Source organism: Balaenoptera physalus (genome assembly GCF_965194825.1).
Source record: "Balaenoptera physalus genome assembly, chromosome: 7".
In the NCBI taxonomy this organism is placed as follows: Eukaryota; Metazoa; Chordata; class Mammalia; order Artiodactyla; family Balaenopteridae; genus Balaenoptera; species Balaenoptera physalus.
In genome coordinates, this window is record NC_138886.1 from 105,180,541 (window position 1) to 105,197,308 (window position 16,768).

Genomic DNA, 16,768 nt, shown 5'->3' on the forward strand with positions numbered 1-16,768 from the left:
GGGCATTAGTCATCAAACTGTGACAACAGAATTGGTGACTGTTGTAAAACAAAGAGTTTGGTTGGACCTTGCCCCCCCCACCCCCCCCCCACCCCGTTCCTGGGAAGTACCTTCTAAATCATTGGAATGTCTTAAATGACAGGAGTGTTCGTGATTTATGGTGGGCTCCTAGATAGTTTGTGCTAACAAGATGACTCAGAATGGGGCTGGCCACACCAAAAAGACCAACCACGGGATTACAGGATTGGAGCTTTGAATCCCCTGATAGCAGCCCAACTTTCAGGGAGGGAAGCTAAAGACTGAGCTCAAACTCATGGCCAATGATTCAATCAGCCATGCTCACATAACGAAACCCCAATAAACACTCTGGACATAGAAGCTGGAGAGAGCTTCCCTGGTCAACAATACTCTAACTCCATGCACCATGACATATCCATGTGCAGGTCAGTGATACTCCTGACTCCACAGAAGAAAACAGAAGAAAGATTCCCATTCAAACCCTTCCAGACCTTGTCCTGCGTGCTTCTTCTTTTGGATGGTCATGGATTTGGATCCTTTTCTGCTATAATGAAACTGTATCATAAGTATAGCATTTTCCTGAGTTCTGTGAGTTGTTCTAGTAAATTATCAAACATGAGAAGGTCATGAGGACCCCCGAATTCGTAGCCAGGTGGTCAGAAATGTGGGTGGCCTGTGGACCACCAAGTCTCTTGTTGGTGTCTGTAGTGAGGGCAGTTTTATGGAGGACAGTGGTTCGGCCTATAAAGTCTGACCTCACTCTGGGTAGCGAGTGTGTCAGGATTACACTGCTGTGACACACGGATCTACTATGCTCTCTTGTATTCCCTATCATCAATTATTTGTTGATCAATATGTGAAAGGAGATAAAAGACCACCTCAATTTACTTTTTGATAAACATCAAGAGCTGTCACTTTAGTACCTTAAAATATGAAATTGTTTCTGTATATCTTTTCTGTCACTTAACATAGTAACAAAAAAAGCCATACTACTAAATTAACATTGTTTTCATATTTTAATAACTATTTAAATATAACATTTCTTCTTTGCTCCCTTGTATTTTATTCACTGTATTCAGAAACATTCTGAGAAGGTATCCATAGGTTTCACCAGACTGAGAAAACGTCCGTGGCACAACCCCCCCTGCCTAAAACCACTGGCAAAAAGCAACCCTGAATCTTTGATGTGTCTTTAAAGGCCACCTGCAGGAATCAATGTAAAGAATGGACAATCCTGGTAGTGATGGACTGGTAATTTAGACCACTCTCCTGAAAGCTAGAATATCAAAATAAAATCTAAAAGAACACCCTTAACAAAAACTATTGGGAAGCAGAGTTTCTTATAGAAAAGGTTAATTCCAGGTGAGGGGGAGGAAATATATGAAGAGCCTGGAACATCTTGCCATACCAGAAGCCAGGAAGCTTTCAAGGTCAGGAAGATCACTGGAATGGTGTCACGGAGACAAAGGGGGATCTTTTACACTATTTTCTTGACTATTGTACAGTTCACCCTCCATATCTGTGGGTTCCACGTCAACAGATTCAACCTACCTCAGATCAAAAATATTCAGGGGAAAAAAAATTCCAGAAAGTTCCTGAAAGCACTGGCAACTATTTACGCAGCTTGTACATTACATTTACAACCATTTATGCAATATTCATGTTGTATTAGATATTATAAATAATTTAGAAATGACAAATTATATGGGAGGATGTGCATAGGTTACATGCAAAAAACTACGTCGTTTTATGTAAAGGACTTGATTTTGGTAACCATGGATTTTGGTATCCTCTGGGGATACTAGAACCAACCCCCCGCAGATATCGAGGAAAGACTGTATATGACTGAAAACTTCCGTAACAAAAACTTGAACACACACAGTGACACATACACTAACCATATGCTTGAAGGCATCAAAGAACTTGAAGATAGCAGTGCTTCCAGAGGTAGGACCTAGAGTGGTAGGTAAACCCCATATATGCAACCACTTTTCTCCCTGAGAGTAACCGCCAAGTGTTAAGGGGCAGCTAAAGGCTAACAACTTTGCAAGGTGAGGGGCCAAAGACCAGAACCCAGGGACTACCAAAGGAAGGAGGGGGCTGGTGAACCCACGTCTCTATGAAATGGAATCCTGAATTGCTCTTTGGAGCTGGGGGAATGGTAAGAAGTCCAGCCGCAACTCCTCTTTACCCTAAAACTTAGCAGAGGTGATCCCAAGCTGCCAGCTCCCTCGGACGTCTGGCAGAGCAAGCATAAATCCTCTCTAGGAATATCATCCTGACCCCAAATTATCTCAAACGATTTAAAAAATGTAATCTACTACATGTGCAACCATGCAAGTTAGCCCAGAAAGAGACAAAATAAAAACTAGCAGAAACGACAGATAAACAACAAAAAAAAGCAGACCCACTGGGCTACCAGGTGTTGCAGTTACAAAATCATAATTTAAAGTAAGCTACGGGAAGAAGATTACAGGAATAAATAAAATTATTAAATGAAAAATAAAATAGCTGTGACTACTATGTTCAGAGATAGAAAAATAAGATATAAAACTTTGGTAGAAAACTATCACAGAACCAGATTTTCCAGAAGTGAAAAAATACAATAAACTCAATGGATAGATTATCAATAGGCTGGTCTCGTTAAAAATTAGTGAACAAAGAGAGATCAGAAGAAATACCCAGGACGAAGCATGCAAAGGGTAAGAGACTGGGAAGGCCTCACATGCATTTAAACGGAGTGGAGGGTAGGGGGGACAGGGCAGCAGAAATACTCTAAAAGATAATGCCTGCCGACTTCTCAAAAGAATAAAAAACATTACCACAGATTCAGTAAGACCTATAAACACAAAATATAAATTAAAAGAAATATATACCTAGACACATCATAAGAACTGTTGAAAACCAAAGACCAAAAAAATAAACAAACAAACAAAAAACCCATAAAAGCCTGAAGTAAAAAAGATAGATCCCATCCATGACAGCAAATATTAAACTGACAGTTTACTTAAGAAAAAATATGAAAGCTGAAAATCTAATTTAATAACTTCTTTCAACACCTTAGAAGAAAACTGACAAGTTAGAACTCTATACATATCAAAAATATCCTTCAAAAGGGAAAATCAATTTGAGATATTTTTAGACTAACACATACTCAAAGAATTCACTATTAGGAGTCACACAACAGGGGAGAAATAAAGAGTGTTCTTCAGGCAGAAGGAAAATGGAATTGGATTGGACTGGAATTACAACAAGGAACGAAGAGCAATGAAAAGGGTAAATCCAAATGGCTACTACTGTACAAATTAATAATGTCCTAAGACAAAATATACACAGAATTAAAATAGCACAAACTGTGCTACATAAGTGAAACTAAAATAAATGGAGTTTAAGTGTCCAGAAAGAGGGGGAAACAACCAAATATTAGATTTTGACAAGTCAAAGATGCATGTTTTAAGTAACCTCGAGGTTAGCAGAGGTAAAAAAAAAAAAAAAAAAGGCATCCAAGGAAAGCCAAGAAAGGAGTAAAAGACACATAAAACAGGTACAATAAACAGAAAGCACTTATTAAGACAACATACTTAAACCCAACTATGTCAACAGTTGGGTTGAATTTAAATATCAATAGACTAAACACTCCAATTATAAGAAATATTGTCAGACTAGATTTGTTAAATCCCGGTTATACACTACTGACAACAGAAACGTCCAAAACATAGTACAAAGACTGAAAGTACAAGGTTAAAAAAAAAGATATACACTGCACCTACCAATCAGAGAAAAGATAATGCAACTACATTAATATTAAGCTAATCAACCTTTACCTCTAATAATACTTTTGCCTTAAGGAAAGACAATTATTTTAAAAGACTCAACTGGTAAAGAAAATACACAATGCTAAACTTTGTATGCACCTAGTAACATAGCCACAAAATAGATAAAGAAAAATTATCTCAAGTAAGGAAAAACAGACAAATGCAAAATATGAGTATTAATACATTTCTCTTGGTAACCAATACAACCAGCAAACGAAAAGGAAAAAAGTAAGAATGTAGAAGAATTTAACACAATTAACCAAGTTGAACTAAGAAATACAGAACACTGCATCCAACAAAGACAGAAGCACATTCTTTCCAAGCACACACAGGACATTTACAAAAAGTGATCGTATGTTGGACCATAAAGCAAGCTTCAAAAAATTTCATAAGCTTTTATATAGTATTATGACCACAATGAAATGAAGACAGAAATCAGAAAAAAACAAATACAGCACAGAAGATTCTTTGAGCAGTGAAACTATTCTGTATGACACTATAATGTCGGATACATATTATAAATGTCAAAACCCACAGAATATAGAACACCAAGAGTGAACCCTATGTGAACTATGGACTTTGGATGATAATGATGTGTCAATGTAGGTTCACCCATTCTAACAAATGTACAATCTGGTGCAGGATGCTGCTGACGGGGGAGGCTGTGCTTGTGTGGGATCGGGGGTACAGGGGAACTCTGTACTTTCTACTCAGTTTTGCTGTGAACCTAAAGCTGCTCTTAAAAATAAAGTGTATTTAAAACAAAAAAAAGTTTATCTGACAAGATAGGTTAATGAGAGTATGCTATGGTTACAAACCACCCTAGAAATCTTAGCTGCTTAAGACGAAAAAAATTCCCACTCCCCACCCATTCCCTCCCCCTCTTTTCTCCACCCTTGCCCTCTCCCCCACCCTCTGCTCTCTGTTTGCTCTACACCAGTGGTCCCCAATCTTTCTGGCACCAGGGACCAGTTTCGCAGAAGACAATTTTTCCATGGACGGGGGTGGGGGGGGGAATGGCTCAGGTGGTAATGCAAGTGATGGGGAGCAGCAGATGAAGCTTCGCTCACTCGCCTCCTGCTGTGCAGCCCGGTTCCTAACAGGCCAGGGACTGGCAGCAGTCCATGGCCCGGGGGTTGGGGACCCCTGCTCTAGACACAAAAAGACCTGCACTGCCAGAAGCTCCATTTGAAAACATGATCACTGGCAGGAGGAAAGGAATGTGGCATATCTCACCACTGCTCTTAAAGTCTGTGTGACAAGTCTCTTCAGTTCACACTTCACTGGCCAAGACAAATCTCATGACCACACCTAACTTAGGAGGCAAGAACTAAAGCAAGATACTGCCACACACTCAATGAAATGATTTAAATTTTAAAAGACCATTGGCGAGGACGTGGAGTCACAAGAATGCGTTCACTGTAGCCCAGCGGTCCCCAACCTTTTTGGCACCAGGGACCAGTTTCACAGAAGAGAATTTATGGGGGGGGGGGCGGTTCAGTCGGTAACGTGAGCGATGGGGAGCGGCAGATGAAGCTTCGCTCGCTCGCCTGACGCTCACCTTCTGCTGTGCGGCCTGATTCCTTACAGGCCACGGATGGGTACCTGTCCGCAGCCTGGGGGTTGGGGACCCCTGCTGTAGCTGGAATAGAAACTGATAGGTATATCCACACTGGAAGTTTGGCATTATCTACTAATAACGGACATAGGCATAATATATGACCCAACAATTCTACTCCTAAGTCCACCCAACAAAAAAGCATACAAGAAACATGCACCTGAATGTTCACAGCATGTCTGCTCACATGAGCCCCGTGACAGTCATGGAAATGAGCCCGTTGGATCACCTAACATGGGGAGCTGCTCTGTTCTGAATCCATCATCACCATTCCCCCAGCCCAACACTTCCCACAGGCTGTTCTAGCCAATGACTGGCCATAGGCAGGATGCTAAAGCATGTCCATTCCTGCAGGACAAGGAACTCCTGTGACCCCAACTTTGGCTGGAGGACATGTCACTGGCCTTGCTTAAACTTTCTCAGAACTGCACTGAAGTCCGAAGACTTATCGTACCAAACGTTCCCTCCAACCTCTTCCTCCTCTACATCCATCAGTCCTGCAAGGGGCTGTTGGCTTTCTCACAAGTATTTCTCCCAATACAGCAAAATCTAATCCCAACTTGTTGTCTTCTTGTCCTTGGGGGACTTCAACAGGCTCAAACTGGGAACAACCCAGTATTTATCAACAGGAGTATGAACTACTACCATGGATAATACATGAATAAATCATTACATGAATAAACAAACTACAACTATACATGACCGAGTGAATGAAATTAATGACAAAATGAGTAGAGTTCCACGGCTGGTATGTCACAAACCATGGATCTGTAACTACTTCTGTACTTTCAGAACATTTCACCAAAAAAGAAAAGAAAAAAAGAAAAATCAAAAAGGCAAGACTCTGAAAAGTCAACTATCCTTAAACCAAAGGGGAATTTGCTACTTACTATTAACTCAGATTAAGAAGCTACCCATATGCACTAATATGTATAAAATAACTAATAAGAACCTGCTGTATAAAAAATAAAATTCAAAAATTCAAAAACAATAAATTAAAAAAAAAAGAAGCAGCTGTATGCAGCCGGACTGTTTACGTGGAGCCCTCCTCCCCCTTCCTTCATCATTCTCACATCCCTCAGATGTAACCACTGTTTAAAGATTGCTGTGAATCTAATGACATATGCAAATTCTTAAAGCATAGTTAAGTATAGATATACAAACATCTTAAAACACATACATGCACACACATACTAAGTTCTACAACTTGCTTCTCTTACTAAACATTACATTTTCCATGCAATATAGGAAATTTTTTCCTCTTATTTTTATTTCCCTCTTATTTTTAATAGTGACAGAACATTCCAGCGTATGGATACAAAGATCACTTACTTTACTGTTAACTTCAATATTAGACAGATGTTTCTAATTTTTCACTACCACAAACACCGCTGTAATGAAAAATCTTACACATACAAGTTTGTACATTTGTGCAAATACATCTATACCATAAATTCCTAGCAGTGGAATTGCTAGGCCAAACAGAGTACAGGCATTTTATACTGTTTCAATGACGCCACCTTCCAAAAAGATTGCACCAAATTATAGTCCCACAAGTCATATAAATTATATATTTAAAGGCTCATGTATTTTAGATGAACCCTACTTTATGGACTAAAACTTGTGGTGAAGAGTAATTATGAACGGAAAGTACATAAAATTGCTTTTATCTTTTACTGAGTCAATTTAAGGAAAAACTTCATAGGGTTACACAAGAATACCAGAGTAACCAAAAAATTACCAGTAGTTACAACCCACAGATTGATTCTAAATAAAAAAGACCATTTAATAGACCTGACAACCCAGGATCCAACTGTCACCACAGCATTTACAGATTCCAGTTCAGTGTCAGCAGTTCCCACTGTGATTTCTGATCTACAGAGAAGAGTGACCAGAGTTCTCAAGGGTACTGGGGCTTATCGTACCAAATGTTCAGATGTCTTGCAGATGTCTTATGGCTGTGGGATAAGGCCTGAGTCATGAACCTTCCCAGGAAGGGTAAGTCTTTCATGACAAATCCACTCCAACACTCCAATCTCCCTAAGCATTGCGATACCTTCCTCTACAGTATACCAAGGTAGTTCTGACATCTCAACTCCACTTAGTACAGGCCACCCTTTGGTTTGTTTCAGGCAATCAACCAAGCAGAGCCCTTTCTAAGCCCTCAAGCTATGACACTGAATCCAGAATCTCTCCTTATGGGTCCACATCAATAAATTTGGCCTAACGCAACTTTACATTCCCTTTACCTTCAACTCACACCCTTAACATCCATTCCCATAAATATTCCCCAGGTTCCTATTTCTCTCATGGCAAACTAGAACAGTCTTTTGGAGGGTAGGCCTACCTCTTCATGGGTCACAATTTGCACCTCACCCTTTGGGGCCTCCTGGGATGATCCTAGGGGAAGCCAAACGCAGGTTTTTCAGGCAAAGGGAGATTAAGCTCAGGCAAGGAATGGAAAGGCTGCTTCTACTGGGAAAGATAGCCCAGCAGAATTTAGGTGTTCACGGTCTCCAACTAAATCAGAATTTGACCATATGCCTCTAATCCAATTTTCAGGATCCCATTCCTTACCAACCGATGTTTTCACTTACAAACGGGGAATTCAATTTGCAGTTTTAGGGCAGTCGTAGAAACTTTCAGGTCCCTTATGTGGAACCTGACCTGGTAATTTAAAACCCTGAACTCATCGTTTTGCTTTGCAACGTTTTCACTTGGCTAGGCTAAATCGCATTCCCCAAGATTTCCACTCCCATTTGTTTCTAGATTGGGCGGGCCACAAGAGAGACTACTGTGCAGCAGGCGGAGGGAGCAAGTGAAGGGGCACACATCTGGCAGGACATCTGCAGCCTGCACCCACTGAACTCCCCATTTGCTTCAACGATGCGAGGCTGCAACAACTACTCTACCTTCCCCCAGGCTCCCTGAGAGTCTCTGCCTCCTGGGCCAAGTGTGTGTGGTTACCTCCATGACAAAGGGCCCAGCTCTTTCAGGACACCCACACAACCAAGGTCAGAGGCAACAGAACTGACACAGCTTTCCGTCTGTCTTGCTGTGGCTTCCAGTCTGGGTTCTCCCCCACCGTACACCCACCTTCCTTTCTCAAATGCCTGTCCTATGGACTGCAAACTCCAGCATCAGGCACACAGACAACAGCCTTATCAACGAGCTGCGTCGTCAGCTCCTACACTGTGTTAACTGAGATCCCTGAATAAGACTGTCTGACAGATCCCTGTGCAGCAGACCACACATTTAACCACACAGCCTCAACCTGCCCTTGGACAATTCTAGCTACTGCCCAGGGGATCTGAGCACTCACAACCCAAGCACTGAACTAAGGACAAGAAAAGTAATTATGGACAAAAACAAGAAGAATTTCTGCTTTAATGAAGCTCAGCCTTTTTGAGAAAACAAAAATCCATTAAGTCATGTGAACAAATGTAACCCTGTAATTTTGATAAGCACCAGGAAGGACAACAATGTCTCTAATAGAAGAACTTGACTTCAGTAAAGTCAAGAAAACTGCTAGTTACTGTAGCAAGTGATGGATATATCGAAGTTCCCTAGTCTACCTTTATTATAAAATGTGCAAACTCACACAAAACGAATTTCATAAAAAGGTGATGCCTGAGACAAGCTCTAAATGAAATTAGAAATAACTGAAACATGGAGAGAAAAGCATCCCAGGAAGAGGGAAAGAACAAGTGCCACACTCCCTGGTGGCAGAGATGATGATGGGCACGGGAGATGTGAGAAGGACCTGCATGGCTGGAGCAAGGAAAGCAAAGGGAGATGTGGTACAGGTGAGGTCAAGGCCCCAAAGGATAAGAAATATGCACATCCTTAAGGCCACGTTTTGAAGTTCTGTCCTTAAAGCAACGGGAAGCCACTGAGGGTTTTACGTAAAAGGTGACATAATCAGATCTGCCTTTTTAAAAGGTAATTTCTGACACTAACAAATTACAAACATATTTACCTTTTACCCAACAATCTCACTATCTTGAAATTATACCTGCACAAATACAAAACACTATATCCACAAGGTTATTCACAGCAACGGAATATAAACAACCCAAGTGTTCATAATTAGGAAATGAACTACAAGCACAAAAGAATGGAAAAGAGTGTATACGAAGTGATCTCTAGAATATATTAAATAAAAAGGAAGAAACAACAGTGTACACAAACTTATTTTTAAGAAAGGCAGATACAAAACATACTTGTGCTTATATTTGCAAAAATAAAACAGTGGAAAAATAAACCAGAAACTAATAAAAGTGGGGCAGGAGAGGAACAGTGCAGGGATAGGAAGAAAAGGGAGAATGTGAACATACCTTTGTAATGCAGCTTTGATTCTGGAACTATATAAATGTTTTACACACTGAAAAAATACATTAAAACATTAAAGAAATCCTTAAAAAGTTAAAGATTTCATTCAAATAAACCAAACTAATGATCAAATTGGTTACAAAATCAGAGGGAAAATGTTTTCAAATGATTTTATAATTCAGAATGTCAACTGTACATCCTTGCATGGATACATTTTTAAAACAAGGAGAATAAAACACAAACCTACAATCACTCTACTGTTATTAATGTTTTCAAACTACTATATTTATACTGTAGGATAAAGGAAAGTAACTATTGTTGCTAAGAATGCAAATTTTTAACATTAGAGAAGAAAGGATAAAAAAGTAAAAACCCTATAAAGTTAAATGTGAATTGGAAATATCAACACAAAATCAAAATTTATTATTTCCCAAGCCTACCCAATGAAAGCAAGGGCATCTCAGTAGCAGTAAGGACACACAGCACCAGATTTTGTTATCTAAATTCCACTGCCTGATAAAAAGAGCTAAAACAACTGGCTGATAGATATTGGGCAGGAAAAGCACAAAGTGAGTCTAAGACATCTTGTAACATGAGCAAGAAACAGTTCAAAGATTAATGGGGTCGCATCCAAGGGAAGAGAACTAGTTTGGAAGGACCAAGCCATGCCCAAATTAGAACAAGCTGAGGGAAAAGAATGATGACTACTTGATTAAAACACACCAAATACATAAAATTCCTTGGGTCCACAGTGATCCTGAAAGAGAGAAAGCAAAAAGAAAACAACAAATCAACCCTGTACATAGGAAAAAGAACATTCTTATCCTGTGTCAGGACCTAAAACTCACACTAGGAATATTAACTTAGATACATGATTAGTTAATATACAGATAGATATACAGGTCATATATACGTGTCTGTAACTACATAGATCATCTATAGATAAATACGTGGCTCATTTGCAGACAGGTCCAAAAATTAAACCTAGGTTATAAGGATATAACTATAAGCAAGCTGAACAACAAATATAAACAAACAAATATAATCTAAGTTTCAAAAGTTGTCATGCCTTCTTACTACAATCTAAAAACATATAAAATGGTATGAAAATGCTTTATTAACCTCTTCATTTACTCTCAACATTTGGATAAAACAATATCCATGATGAATGGATCCTTCCTCCCTCTACCACCCACCCCCCACCCCCAAAAATGTCAACACACTTAAATTCTAGGGACTCCAGACAAATTGCCCCTGCTTCAAATGACTTCATCTGCCTTCTTGAACAGGCTACACTCTGTAAACTAGAGCTCCTACACTGACAGATTCCTCCAATGCACCTTTCATACGGTTTAATGCCTTTCAATGGCTCCCCTCACCTTTAGGATAAACACCAACCACCTTAATGTGATATGTACAATTATTTAAAATCTGGCCCCAAATTCATCCCTAGACAGACTGGCCATGACAAACTATAAGTGGTGTCAGCAGTGGTATGATCAATACCCACAGAGAACTTATGATGTCCAGGAACCCTAGGAATCAGTCACACAGGAGTAACCGATAATACAGGGCAAACTTTTGGTTGTAATTCAAACCCAGAATGGTCTCAAACACTCTCTTCAGGACTCTGCTCCTGTTGTCCCTCCATCTAGACTTTTTTCCTCTCCTAATGTATATTCTTAACCCTGCTGGAACATCCCCTCTTCCCAGATATCAAAAGCATCGAATTTCCTCATCATATGTATGGGTATCTTCCCTACCCAGCTGTAAGGTCTCTGAGGGCACATCTTTATGTATTATGTCCATACACAACTTATGGCAATTTTAAGGCCATATAATAAGCACCCAGTAGATTTAATTAAAAATTTAATTGGGACTTCCCTGGTGGCGCACTGGTTAAGAATCCGCCTGCCAATGCAGGGGACACGGGTTTGAGCCCTGGTCTGGGAAGATCCCACATGTCGCAGAGCAACTAAGCCCATGTGCCACATCTACTGAACCTGCGCTCTAGAGCCTGCGAGCCACAACTACTGAGCCCGCGTGCCACAACTACTGAGCCCGCGTGCCACAACTACTGAAGCCTGCACACCTAGAGCCTGTGCTCCGCAACAAGAGAAGCCACTGCAATGAAAAGCCCGCGCACCGCAACGAAGAGTAGCCCCCGCTCGACGCAACTAAAGAAAGCCCACACGCAGCAACGAAGACCCAATGCAGCCAATAAATAAATAAATGCATAAAAAAAAATTTAATTGAAGACCAGCACAACTAAGCAACCTGATGTTGAAAAAAAAATGCTAATAACTATAGCAAAGTTCAAAAGCAGGATGGAGAAGGAAATCAACGATGACTGGCACCAGCTGCTGCACTTCAGGAACTGTACTGGGAACTCTACAAATCCACTGCATTTAACTCTCATAATAGCTTTATATGATAGGTTTCATCCCAATTTACAGTTAAGGAATAGAAAGCTTAAAAAGGCTATGTGATGAATCATGTATGTGGCTTTGGACCAGTAAGGAGTGTGGCTGGATTTCAACCCAGGCTCTTCTGAGCTGAAGGCCATTCGATCTCCATGTCCAACTCCAGAGCTCTTATCTTTTTCACAATTGATTCCCTGCTTCCAACTTCTTTTCATTCAAGGAAAAGAGAAAGAAAACACAATTAAGCATCTAATAAATATAAGAAAGTATTTACATGATATATATTAACTGTTCTTTCTCAGCAAATTAGAATCCTGCTAACAGCTAATTCAAAAGAAATACCCAACAGCATTATTTTTAATTTCTAAAATAATCCCCAGTAATTCTTCAGGAACAACAGGTATCCTTTTTATGTGTTTCTAACATACCGGCAGAAAAAATGCTAACAATTAAGGAGTGCAGCCAGTGGAGTTTAACTGTATGCAATCAGGTAAGTCATTGGGAAGTGAGAACACTACATAATTAAATTTCTTCTAGTTAAGACCTCAAATTAATAACTCATAATTATACACTATCAGTGTGATAAGAGCCAAATCTGAGGTACTCTTTCCCACAGGATGCACAGGCACACACAAATCACATCAACCTCCCAGTCCACAATTTATGGGAGTGGTACCATTACCAGTAAGGACACCAATGACCAACATTTCACCATTACCTGGATTTCAAGAGTGTTACTAGTTATTACACTAAAAACAAAACAAGAAGGGATCTGGGGCCAAATACGGAAAACATTGCTGGTACTATTTCTCAGAGCCCTTAACCTGATAATGTGAATTGTGACCCTTGGGGAGAAGGAAAAGGACAAAGCATTGTTTCCCAAACTAAGGTAACCAAGAACCCCTTTGTTTTTCCTGAAGCATTTCTTAGCACTAGTATCACCAAGAATACCACCTTAGACACTGCTTCAGATATATATTCCAAAACTAAGTAAATATTGTTACTGTGGTCTGAATTGGTAAATAAAGGTACTGTCAGAAACACTACTATCAAAATTCTGGGGCCCACAGAAAATCTTAAAAAAAGAATGCTAAGTCAATCATAGAGATGACTGAGGGCCTCTTTTCCTTACCCATTTCACGGCATTTTAAAGTAACCATTTTGTGGGACTTCTGGTGGTCCAGTGGGTAAGACTCCGCATTCCCAATGCAGAGGGCCCGGGTTCAATCCCTGGGTGGGAAACTAGATCCTGCAAGCATGCCGCAACTAAGAGTTCGCATGCCGCAAGTAAAGATCCTGTGTGTGGCAACTAAGACCCGGCACAGCCAAAATAAACAAATAAATATTAAAAAAAATAACCATTTTGTTACTCAAAAGAGTCAAAATAAAGAAATTCAATTTTATTTCTCACAAGAAACACACATCTACTACCCATAATTTTGACAAACATATTTAGCAACTCTTACATTTAATTATCAAGTCTGATAATAAAGATTCTGTAAACCAGTACCTACTACAATTTTTTGGTATTTGCACATTAACCAAAGTTGGGGGGATGGGGGAGAAGCCTCCTCATTTCACTTGACCCCCATCTGAAATTTCACAGCCTCTGAAAGTTCACAACCTTTAAGAATGTTCACAAACTCAATCTGTCCAGGTATACACCCTCAAGTGTAGGTTTAGTTTTCACTTCCTAACAAAAGCTGTGTAGAAAGCAATTACTGTACTCTGCATCAATGCTTTCAGACCGCAGAGTTCCTTCCAGAAAATTCCAACAGAAGTTATACAGGAATTCGCATTTTGGTAGGTATGTCGTCTCTGGCACAAGTCACGTTATACAGTGTAATCCGTTAACACTTAAATGTATTTGGTGTTGCTTTTTAACGTACAGCAAATCCGTATTTGCTACTTCAACATGCATGGAAAACCCTCTCCAAAACCAGGAATCCCAATCCACAAATCAGAAATAGCAAATAAACGTAAAGCAAATGCGTAAACAGATTTGGGGTGCCTATTTCGTGGCATTTATTAATGAGGCCATCACTAAAATCGAGTCCGGTAAAGTCGAGGACGCATCCGCAGTTGGAAAGATGAACAGAGCCAAACCGAAGGCACTGCGCAGTTTCCGCGCCGTGCAATTAATCTCAGCAAATGCTCGCGGAATGCGTTCAAGGTCACTCGTGATGAAAAAGAAAAGTGTGTGTGTGAGTGTGCGTGTGCAGAAACCCCGCCGTCCGCCAGTCCCGCGCAGAGCTGACCAGGGCGCGCGGACAGGCAGCCAAGGGGGCGGTGGAAATGAGGCGGGGGGTGTTACGGGGAGCCCCGAAAAACCACCTTCTCCACGAAGCCTACTGCTGCAGGACCCAGGGCAACCGCCGGGGAGGCTACGCCGTCGTAGGTACACAGCCCTGGGTGGGAGACCAGCGCCAGGCCTCAGGGGGGTCCCGAACCCGGAGAACCCCCTCCTCTTTCTGAGGTCTCGGTCCAGAGCCCCTCTCGCTCCGGGTGGCAGTCCCCATTCCCTCCCCCACCTCCTTTCCCACACTCCAACCCGGCCCCTCCCCACGCCCCGAGGGCGCGTTCCCCTCCCCCCTTTACATCCCCTCCCACCCAACCGGGGATACAGTCCCCACCCCCGCCCCAGGGGACTCGAACCCCTCCCCCTCAAGCCCCGAGGGTCCCATTCCTTCTTCCCCGCCCAGCCCAGATTATGCAACACTCACCCCGCCCCGCCCCCCGCCAGGGCCCGCCGCATTGCCCCCCCCCAGCCCCGCGCCCCCCGCCCACTGTGTGCCGAGGCCTCCGGAACAAAGCGCGCGGGGCCGACCGGCCTGGCCGGGGGCGGCGGCCATGTTGGCGGGGGCGGCGAACAAAGGCGCGCGGTCAGAGCCCGAGGCCCCCGCCCGCGGCCCGGCCGGCAGGGGGCGCTGTGCAGGCGCCACCCGCCGCCCGGACAATGCGCCTCGGCCCGCTGCTCCCCGGGCGCCACCGTCCCTCAGCGCGCCCCGCCCGCGACCCCGTTGCGGCGCCTGCTTCCCCACGGCTCACGGACCTCACCTGCCCGCCACCTAGGCCGCCGTCGGCAGCCCGCAGGCCCTGCCGTCCCGCGCCGCGCTCCCGCCCCGGCCCAACCGAGCCAGACGGCGCCGCCCCGCCCCCGCTCCGCGGCCGCCGCCGCCCGCCCCCGGCCGCACGGCGCACGCGCACTGCGCCCGCCGACTGCACCGGCCGAACCGCCCGGCCCCGGCCCGACGGGCCGTACTACGCAGGCGCTGCAGCCGGTGGGCGGGGCCTAGAGGGCGGTGGGCGGGGCCCGGCGGACTTGGCTTGAGACTGCTCACCTGGTGGTGGGGCGGGACTGAGTGGGGGAGGGCCTGGAGGTGGGGCGGGGCCTGGTGGCAGAGCAGGCCTTGGCCTGGCACCACTCACCTGGCCGCCGAACAGAGCAGAGCAGGGCTTGGCGCCGGGTGGGGCCTGGCTGCGGGGAGGAGCCGGGCGCGGCTCTCACCTGGGGGCGGGGCCTGGCTGCGCCCCAGCTGCGCGCTGGAAGAGGCGGCGTTCAGGGCTCGGAGCCCCGGGAGAGGGGCGGCGCGGTCGCACCGGAAGTCTGGCATCCTTGGAAGTTTCGTTCTCGCGCGGTGGGAGGGCTTTCACCGAATGACTGTCCCTCCTCGTCCTTGAATTTAAGCAGCAAGTCGACCTGCGTCGCGCACGCCGCCCCTTTGGATAAAGCCGGATATAGTGACAAGGCCATCCACTGGCTGAGCCGTGGCCGCAGAGACAGCGTCCAGTGCCGTCCGGCTCCCCGCGCGGACACCTCCGCCGCACTGCGCCACCGCGGCACGGACCCGGGCCTCGCCCACTCACCTGCCCTACCTGGCGGGGGAGGGTGAGCTCTGCAGCGTTTGACCCTGCACTCCCTCCCCGTGCGCCGCCCCCACCACAAACTGGAGAACTCGCTCGGCTCTCCGCGGAAGTCAGGAGCCAGGCATTTCCACGGTTACTCGTGAACTTGTTAGAGTTCTGTTTCAGCCAAGATGCTCTTTGAGTGTCAGGTTAATTGTTTGCAGGAGAACGGGGAGAGGAAGGAAGCGTCCAGAACAGTTTTGACTCCTGCGGAGTGCCGTACCTGAAGGCTGAAACCCGGGTCTGAACCCCTACCCCTACCCCAGCCTGGAGTTCTGCCCCCTCCAAGCCCTGGCCTGGGACTCTCCTCTCCCCACATCCTCATCTCCCAGCTCCCGCCCAGCCCTCTCCCCCCACCAGCCCCGTGTCCTCCAGCGAGTCGCTGGGCGGACGTGGTTCCTCGAGTGCAAAAGCGCAGTCACTTCGTAATAAACCGCCTCCCCGAATGTTGTCAGGTCAAATGACAGACGTATTATTGGAAAGCACTGTGTATACTCTAACCTGCAGGACAATTGTCAGTTAGCAATGCTCTTTGGGATTTTACTGGCACCTTTTTCTTCCAAGTAAGATTGATACGTGCCTGTTGGAACAATTAAAGTGCTCATCTCAGATGACACACTTGGCAAGAGCTACAAGTTCACAGGCCAAGTAGAGGG

The 16,768-nt window shown here is 44.1% G+C and overlaps 1 protein-coding gene across 1 annotated transcript in view; it reads right to left on the minus strand.

Moving 5' to 3' along the window:
- The window catches only part of SPIN1 (spindlin 1), a 64,555-nt gene extending 49,135 nt beyond the window's left edge, over positions 1-15,420 (minus strand). The window contains 1 exon segment of the mRNA XM_082471360.1: positions 15,264-15,420. The gene's annotated coding sequence lies outside the window, so the exon portion shown is untranslated.
- Positions 15,421-16,768: the final 1,348 nt, after the last annotated feature.